The 7,265-nt window shown below is 44.6% G+C and overlaps 1 long non-coding RNA gene across 2 annotated transcripts; it reads right to left on the bottom strand.

The window, feature by feature from the left end:
- Window positions 1–1,359: 1,359 nt before the first annotated feature.
- On the bottom strand, window positions 1,360–6,714 carry LOC137225735 (uncharacterized). Of its 2 annotated transcripts, XR_010943996.1 has the most exons (4): window positions 6,619–6,714; window positions 5,730–5,814; window positions 2,982–3,059; window positions 1,360–1,511 (listed from the first exon to the last, which is right to left on the bottom strand). It is a non-coding gene; the product is annotated as an uncharacterized lncRNA (long non-coding RNA). The 2 variants fall into 2 exon arrangements; XR_010943997.1 differs by lacking the exon at window positions 2,982–3,059.
- Between the last annotated feature and the right edge of the window lie 551 nt (window positions 6,715–7,265).

The raw sequence follows: 7,265 nt of genomic DNA, 5'->3' as shown, positions 1-7,265 counted from the left end.
TCCCCAGAGGAGAGCGGACAGTCCTCTGGCACACTTGACTGAGCACAGTGACTTGCAGCTCCTGGAAATCTGCACATGTGCCTGGAATTATGGAACGTGCCTGGCCTGTCTTGAGGAAGCAGCTTCCCTGACCTAATTTATAATAATGCTGACAATGACCGTGGCTGGATCCCAGAGGCAGCACCATGGCCTCCACCCTTTTGATGGTCCCCAGGTACCCCCCACCAGATCTCCTGCCCTCTCACATGTGGCTTCCTGGACAAGAGAGGCAAGAGTGGCTCTCTCACCCTCAGGGACTAATTTCTTAGAATTAATGACCTTTTAAAAGAGAAAGAGCTCAGCTTTGTCACTCTAATACAATGGTTCCTGAATTCTTCAGGGAATTAGCTAGGTCTTATTCCTGCTTCAAAGACAAGCAGCTGAGAGAGGCAGAAATGGGAATGGGGAAGAAAGAATCTGAACATTTTCTGACTGCCCACTGCATACCAGGTGTTGTATTTGGTGAAGATGTGTTTCCTCACTGAAGTCTCACAGTAACTCTTCCAGGTGGGTGTTGTCTGGGTTAGACTAGAGATTCAGAGAGGTTGAGTAACTTGCTCAAGTAATGTAAAAATAATAGGAAGGAAAATGCTCTCAACCTTGGGGTCTTCAAAGACGCCTGTGACCCCTCTGCTGCCACCCTGATGGTTCCAGCAAGCTGTCACATTTACCTCATGACAAGGTCCTGTTTTGGGAACTGTGACTGAAGAACTACTTGTCTCCAGGAAAATTTCTGCTGACCAATCTCAGCCACTCTTGGGCCCAATTCAGTCGTCGCGAGATAGTCACGGATGCTCAGCTCAGGTGCTGCCATCTCTCTGCCAGACTGACGGTGGTGGGAAGTTTGGGTTGGGGCCACCACGTTCTTATCACGTCACATCAACACTAGCTCTGCTCAGACCCACCTGCCACAACCCTCATCTTGATTTGAAGATCAATATCTAGATTGCAAGGCCTAGAAAGGCTTACGTTACCTACTTAGCTGTCTGTTTGCCTTTGGGTTAGCGAGGTTCCATTTTCAGTCAAGTAGAACATGATCAACAATACAGATTGTTTAAAATGGCCAACTTTCTGCACTTCAAAGCATTTGGGGGGGAAATAAAATCACTATCCCTGATGAGGTAGAGAATATTGTCAGGAACGTTTGACTCAAATGAAGACCATGGATCAACACTCTTCCAGGTTAAGTCAAAAAGTATGTAAAAGCCACTCTGAACCAATGCAGCTTTCTCTGATGCATTTGCAAAGCTTTCTCAGTGAATCTCATTGTGAGATAAAATTTTTTATTTTATTTAACAAACAAATCTGTGCCAGATATGTTCTAAGTCATATACATATATTAATTCAAGAGTCCACATAATAAAACTGAAAAGTAGGTACTTTTGTAGGAAACACAGGCAAAGAACTACCCAAATTCACCAGCAGGTGGGTGGTGTTGCCAGCATCCAAGCTCAGGCTGCACTCTGCTATATCTAAAATGAAAAGAAAAACAGCTCCAAAAATGTCCCTCTTTCTTAAACAAATTGCAGAGAACCATACTTCAATATTCTTAATTACTTCCCCCAACCCTATTCCAACATTCCTTACACACATAACTCTGCCCTCAGGACTAACAATCACCAAATTCACTCTTTTGGCTTGGGAAAATATTCTGTAACCTATTAATAAATGTGTCTCCTTTTTAGATTAAATTATTACTCATAGTACACAGATCAAAATGGCTCTATTTGATCTTTGGCAAAAGATCAAATAGGGCCAACTTATCTGTTAAGATGTTGGAGTGAAAAGATTATCTCTGACAGATGAAAACAATTAGATGTAAGTATAGGCTGTAATAAATTACTCCATGAGAAAGTAGACACCTTTTTTATTCCAAGACCTCTGACTAGTATCAAGAGTAGATTAAATGCATTCCTTTAGGGGAAATATATGCTATCAGAAAGTTCTGCAGAGTCTGATGAATTGATATTCATTGGAATGAAAGTGGAGAAGATCCTCTATGTTAAGAATGTTTCTCCTAAGTTATTAGTATCCATTTATCATACCATCTAGCATATCTGAAGCCCTGGATTATACATTTTACCACCCTTTGCTACTTTTATTTATTCCCTTTTCATGTGCATTCTCCTGTCGCTGCTTACCCAGCCTGGATCCCACTGTTCAGCAAATAAATGACCATTGTATTAAAAACTCCTACTCTCTGTATCCCTGTCCTTCTGCTATATACTCCCAGCAAATGCCACACCCTGTCCTAGCTCTGCAGCCTGACAACTTAGTTCTTTTGTCTCAATTCCTAACCATCCTAAGCTGCAGATTCAGGACACAGCCAGTTCATGTTCTCCAGCCCCTGTGGACCTGAGTGCTCTTCTCAGTTCATTTACTTGTTCTTGGTTATCTACTGTCATGGGCAGAAAAATGGCCCCAAAGTTGCCCCTGTCCTAATCCCCAAAACCTGGAATATGCTACATTGCATGGCAAAAACTAAAAAAAAAAAAAACTTTGCAGATGTGATTAAGTTAAGGAACTAGAGATGGGGGAGTTTATCCTGGATTATTTGATGAGCCAGTGTAATCACAAGTATCCTCATAAGAGGAAAACAGGAGGGTCAGAGTCAGAGAAGGAGAAGTGATGATGGAAGCAGGTCAGAGAAAGAGAGAGAGATATTAGAAGATGTGATACTACTAGTTTTGAAGCTGGAGGATGTGGCACTGAGCCAAGGAATGTAGACCTCCTTTAGAATCTGGAAAAGTCTAGAAAACATCCTCCCCTAGAGTCCACAAGGAACACAGCCCTGCTGACACCTTGATTTTAGCCCAGTACACCCTATTTGAACTTCTCATCTCCAGGAACTTAAAAGAATAAATTTGTGTTGTTAAAGCCACTAAGTTTATTGAAATTTGTTAGAGCAGCAGTAGGAAATAGCACAATTATTCTTCCCATACCTCTAGAAAATACCCAAAACATCACCTCTCTCTTCACCAGTCAGTTCTAGATCCTCATTTCTCAACAGACCACCCCACCTACGATTTCACAAGGAAATATAGTAAGTCAGATATTCCTTCATCAGTTAGTCACAGATCCCTTCCCCCATCCCCACACAGACACACAAACACATTACATTCTTTCTTTACCCTGCCTTTTGTAAAGAACCATAAGTTGGTTTCATTGATCTTTCTGTATAGTTTGTCTATTTTCAATTTTATCAATTCTGCTTTTATATTTACTAGTGCTTTCCTTCTGCTTGCCTTGGGATTAGTTTACCTGTTTTTCTAATTTCTTACATTTCTTAAAGTGGAAATATAGGTTATTGGCTCGAGACCTTTCTTTTTGCTTAATATAAGCACTTAATGCTATTAATTTCCCTCTAAGCACTGCTTTAGCTGCATCCCACAAATCTTGATATGCTGTGTTTTCATTCCAATTAAGTTCAAAATATTTTCCAATACCCTTTGTGACTTCCTTTTTGACTCATGGTTATTTAAATGCTTCTGGTTTAATTTGAAAATATTTGAGGTTTTCCCAGATACTTTCTATTAATATCTAGTTTAATTCCATTATGACCTGAGAAACCCTCCCTTTTCATACCTTTATTTTTCTCTCTGTCAATATATGTGTTCATGCCCTACCCATTCTTAAAAAGAGACCGATCCTTTGATCTTGCTTTGTCATACCTATTATTCTCTAACTCCCTTTCACACTTGCTATCTCCCCACCTTCCCTTCCATTCACATCTGAACCATCTAAGTACCTTTTGATATCTTCCTGCTTTCCTAAGCCTGGGGCTGTAGACTCTCATTGGTTTCATAAGCTTCTCTAGCCTTCTAAGAATCGTTCTTTTTGTTTAAAATAGCCAGCATTCATTTCATTTGCTTCTAATCAGGAATCCTTACTAGTGTTGCTTAAAAGTACCAGAAATGTATCCCTCGGCCACAGCATGTCATAAATCCTCTCCCAGTTTCAGCATCTCTTCACTATGGCAACCATATCTTGTGAAATATAGCAGCAGATATAGAGGCACAGTGAACAGCAGCCAAGTGAGGAGAGCATTTCAAGAAGGAGGAGGTAATGAACTAGGGCACATTCTTTTGAGAGGTCACGTAAGGTGAAGGCTAAAAATGACCATTTGGTTTGGCAATGTGGAGGTCAACAGTGGGGTGGCCACATAATTCATCACACAAAACGAGGCCTTTTTGAGAGTGAAAGGAGTCACCATTAATTAATTGGCTATAAGCCAACACCGTAACAGGCAAACTGAGACATATGGTCTTCTTTTTCCAAGCATAGTGCCTTGAAAGAGTGGTTTTGGTGGAGCAGTAGGTTGAAAACACAACTGGTGTGTGTGGAGAAGAGAATGGGAAGTGAGGAAGGAGACAGCTCTTTTGAAGAGGAAGAGAATAAAGAGCAGCTGAGAACTGGGGTGGGTAAGAGGAGGAGGAATGTGGGGTATGATTTTTATTTTCTTTCTCTTTGTTTTAAGATGAGACATATTATACCGTGTTTTCATTTTGATAAGAATTATCCAATAGACAGGGAGAAATGGGATAATAACAGGAAGGAATTTCTTGAGAAGTGAAAGGGAAGAGATGCAGTGGATGAGAGGGGCTGGCTGCAGACAGCAATGGAGACACTCCATCCACTTGAACAAAAGAGGTGTCTGCTGTGGGTTGAATTGTGTCCCCGCAAAAGATATTTCGTAGTCCTAACCTCCAGTGTCTGTGAATGTGACCTTATTTGAAAATAGGACCTTTGAAGATGTAATTATTAAAACGAGGTCATACTCCATTGGAATTAGGATTAGGTGGGCCGTAATCCAATCTGGTTAATGTCCATGTGATGACAGAGGCAGAGATTTGAGTGATGAATCTACAAGCCAGAACACCAAGGACTTCTGGCAACGCCAGAAGGGAAGAGAAAGGCATGGAATAGAGTCTCTCCTAGAGCCTTCAGGGAGAGTATGGTCCTTCTGACACTTTGATTTCTGAACTGTGAAAGGATACGTTCCTGTTGTTTAAAAGTACCCAGTTTGCAGTACTTTGTTACAGCTGCCCCAGGAAAGTAACAAAGCATTAGAGCAGGGTTCTGATCCAGGGGGGCTGGGAAACAATAATGAGAAGATGAGGTTGCTTCCTTGTGATGAAGTAAGAAGGAAATGCTACACCTCCTATGTGTCAGCTAGGGGAAAGGTGAAGGTGAAATACCCTAGGACAGAGAAGAGAGACGATTAGCACCCTGGTTAAGAGATAATGAAAGACAATGACAAAGGATAACAAGAGTGCCTCGTGTGGGCAAAGAAGAAGGTTATAGGCAAACTGTCCTCCCTCCCCAGGTAAGCAAGCAGCCCAGAAAAACACTCATAAGTGATTGTGCCTACAATCACCCTCAGTAGTGACCACCTGCTTCCCCATGAAACTCTTCCCTCCTTGATTCCTTAAAGCTTCACTCTCCTTTTTCTCTCCTCCCTTCTGACCATCACATCTTTGTCTCTGTCTCAGGGCTCTTCTCCCCCCAACCTAGCCCCAACCAGCATTGCCCTTACACTCTGCTTTGGGCCCTGTTTTGCTCACTGCTTACTGGTCAACAGCAAGGGCACTGATGGTCCCACAGAGAGAAGCTCTCTGAGGGGGCCCAAGTTGAATGCACAAGGCTGTGGTCTCTCCTTCCCTCCCCAAAAGAGTTCCTCCACATTCTACCTCTGCTTCCATGAGGTTCAGTCAAGTGAAGACTCAGAACACTTCCTCCCAGGCACCTTTTCTGAGTCAACTTCTTGAGGAGGTTCTTCAGCAAAACAAGTGGAAAATTCGAGAAAATAAGACAGATCCTAGAGCACGATGTAGTGAAAGAAAGTCCGAGGTGACAAATAAAGAGAAACAGGTGAAGCTTGGAGGCGGAGTCTAAGGCTTCTGGGAGCCAATGGCAGCATTTTGGACCAGTGACAGCGCCAAAGGGGAGCCAGGGATGCTGCATGGGCTGGGGGGTCCTGGGAGGAGGGTGGGAGTTGAGGTGTGAATCTCAGTAAGGATGAAAACTTCCTAGTGAAGGCAAGTCTGAGAGACCAAGCACTGGGAGACCAGGTAAAGATGTCTGGCGGGGAGGATCCATGACCAGAAGGCTGCACCCTTGGCTGGGATTTTAATCCCTCAAGCACTTGTTTTGGGGGCAGATGAGACCCACTCAAAGGTGGAACCCAGCTGTGGCTCTCCTGAAACAAGCAGGCTCTGGACCAGCCATTGGGGGGCTGCTCACCCACACTCAGCTCTGTGCACAAGCCCTGGGGAGCTTTTACGACACTTGTAGACACCAGTGAGGTGTCACCCATGGGGGTATTGGCAAACTTCCCGAGGTCCCATTGTTCTCTGGTAACCCAGCCAAGCCTCTATCCGCAGGAGGACAGAACTGGGCTCCCCGCAGGCTCACCTCCTTCCGGGAGCCTGAATCACTCCATTAATGACAAAATGGTTCAGGGCTCAGAACCACCTGGTTTGAATTTCTCTAGCTCTGTAATCTTTAGCTCCCACTCCGCCGCACCACCCACCTCCCATCTCTGCTGCTGCTCTGACATTAACATCTGTTCTCACTCACCTGTTGGCTTTCTTAGATCCCCCTCCTTCTCTGCGGGATTCGCTTTGCCATCCTGTTAAAGCTGCACCCCAGTGATCTCTGAGCAGTTGACCGGCCCTGTGACACAGCCAGCACTCAGCAGGAGAAAGTTCCCAGAACCCTTGCGCCAGCTACAAATTGGTACTTGCCACCTGCCTGTACAAGCATTACATCACAGGCTGCTGCAACCACCGACTTTCAGCACCCCCTGAAAGGAGCTCAGGGTGGAGACCAGCAATGAGGCACTCTGAACTGGCAGAACAGGTCTTCAGATAGATATTTTCAGGAGGAGATTTTATGAGCCCAGTTCTTGCATCTCCTTGTATCTAGAAAAGCACTAAAATCCTTCATGGTGACGTCTGCTCCTCGTGACTAGCAGAAACCTTCACGAGACTAGTAGCAACCTTCTGCAAAAATGTGCGCTCGAGGGCTTCCCTGGTGGCGCAGTGGTTGAGAGTCTGCCTGCCGATGCAGGGGACGCGGGTTCGTGCCCCGGGCCAGGAGGATCCCACATGCCGCGGAGCGGCTGGGCCCGTGAGCCATGGCCGCTGAGCCTGCGCGTCCAGAGCCTGTGCTCCGCAACGGGAGAGGCTACAGCAGTGAGAGGCCCGCGTACCGCAAAAAAAAAA

The sequence above is a fragment of the Pseudorca crassidens genome, chromosome 6 (genome assembly GCF_039906515.1).
Source record: "Pseudorca crassidens isolate mPseCra1 chromosome 6, mPseCra1.hap1, whole genome shotgun sequence".
In the NCBI taxonomy this organism is placed as follows: Eukaryota; Metazoa; Chordata; class Mammalia; order Artiodactyla; family Delphinidae; genus Pseudorca; species Pseudorca crassidens.
This window is presented reverse-complemented; position numbering and strand designations above follow the sequence as displayed.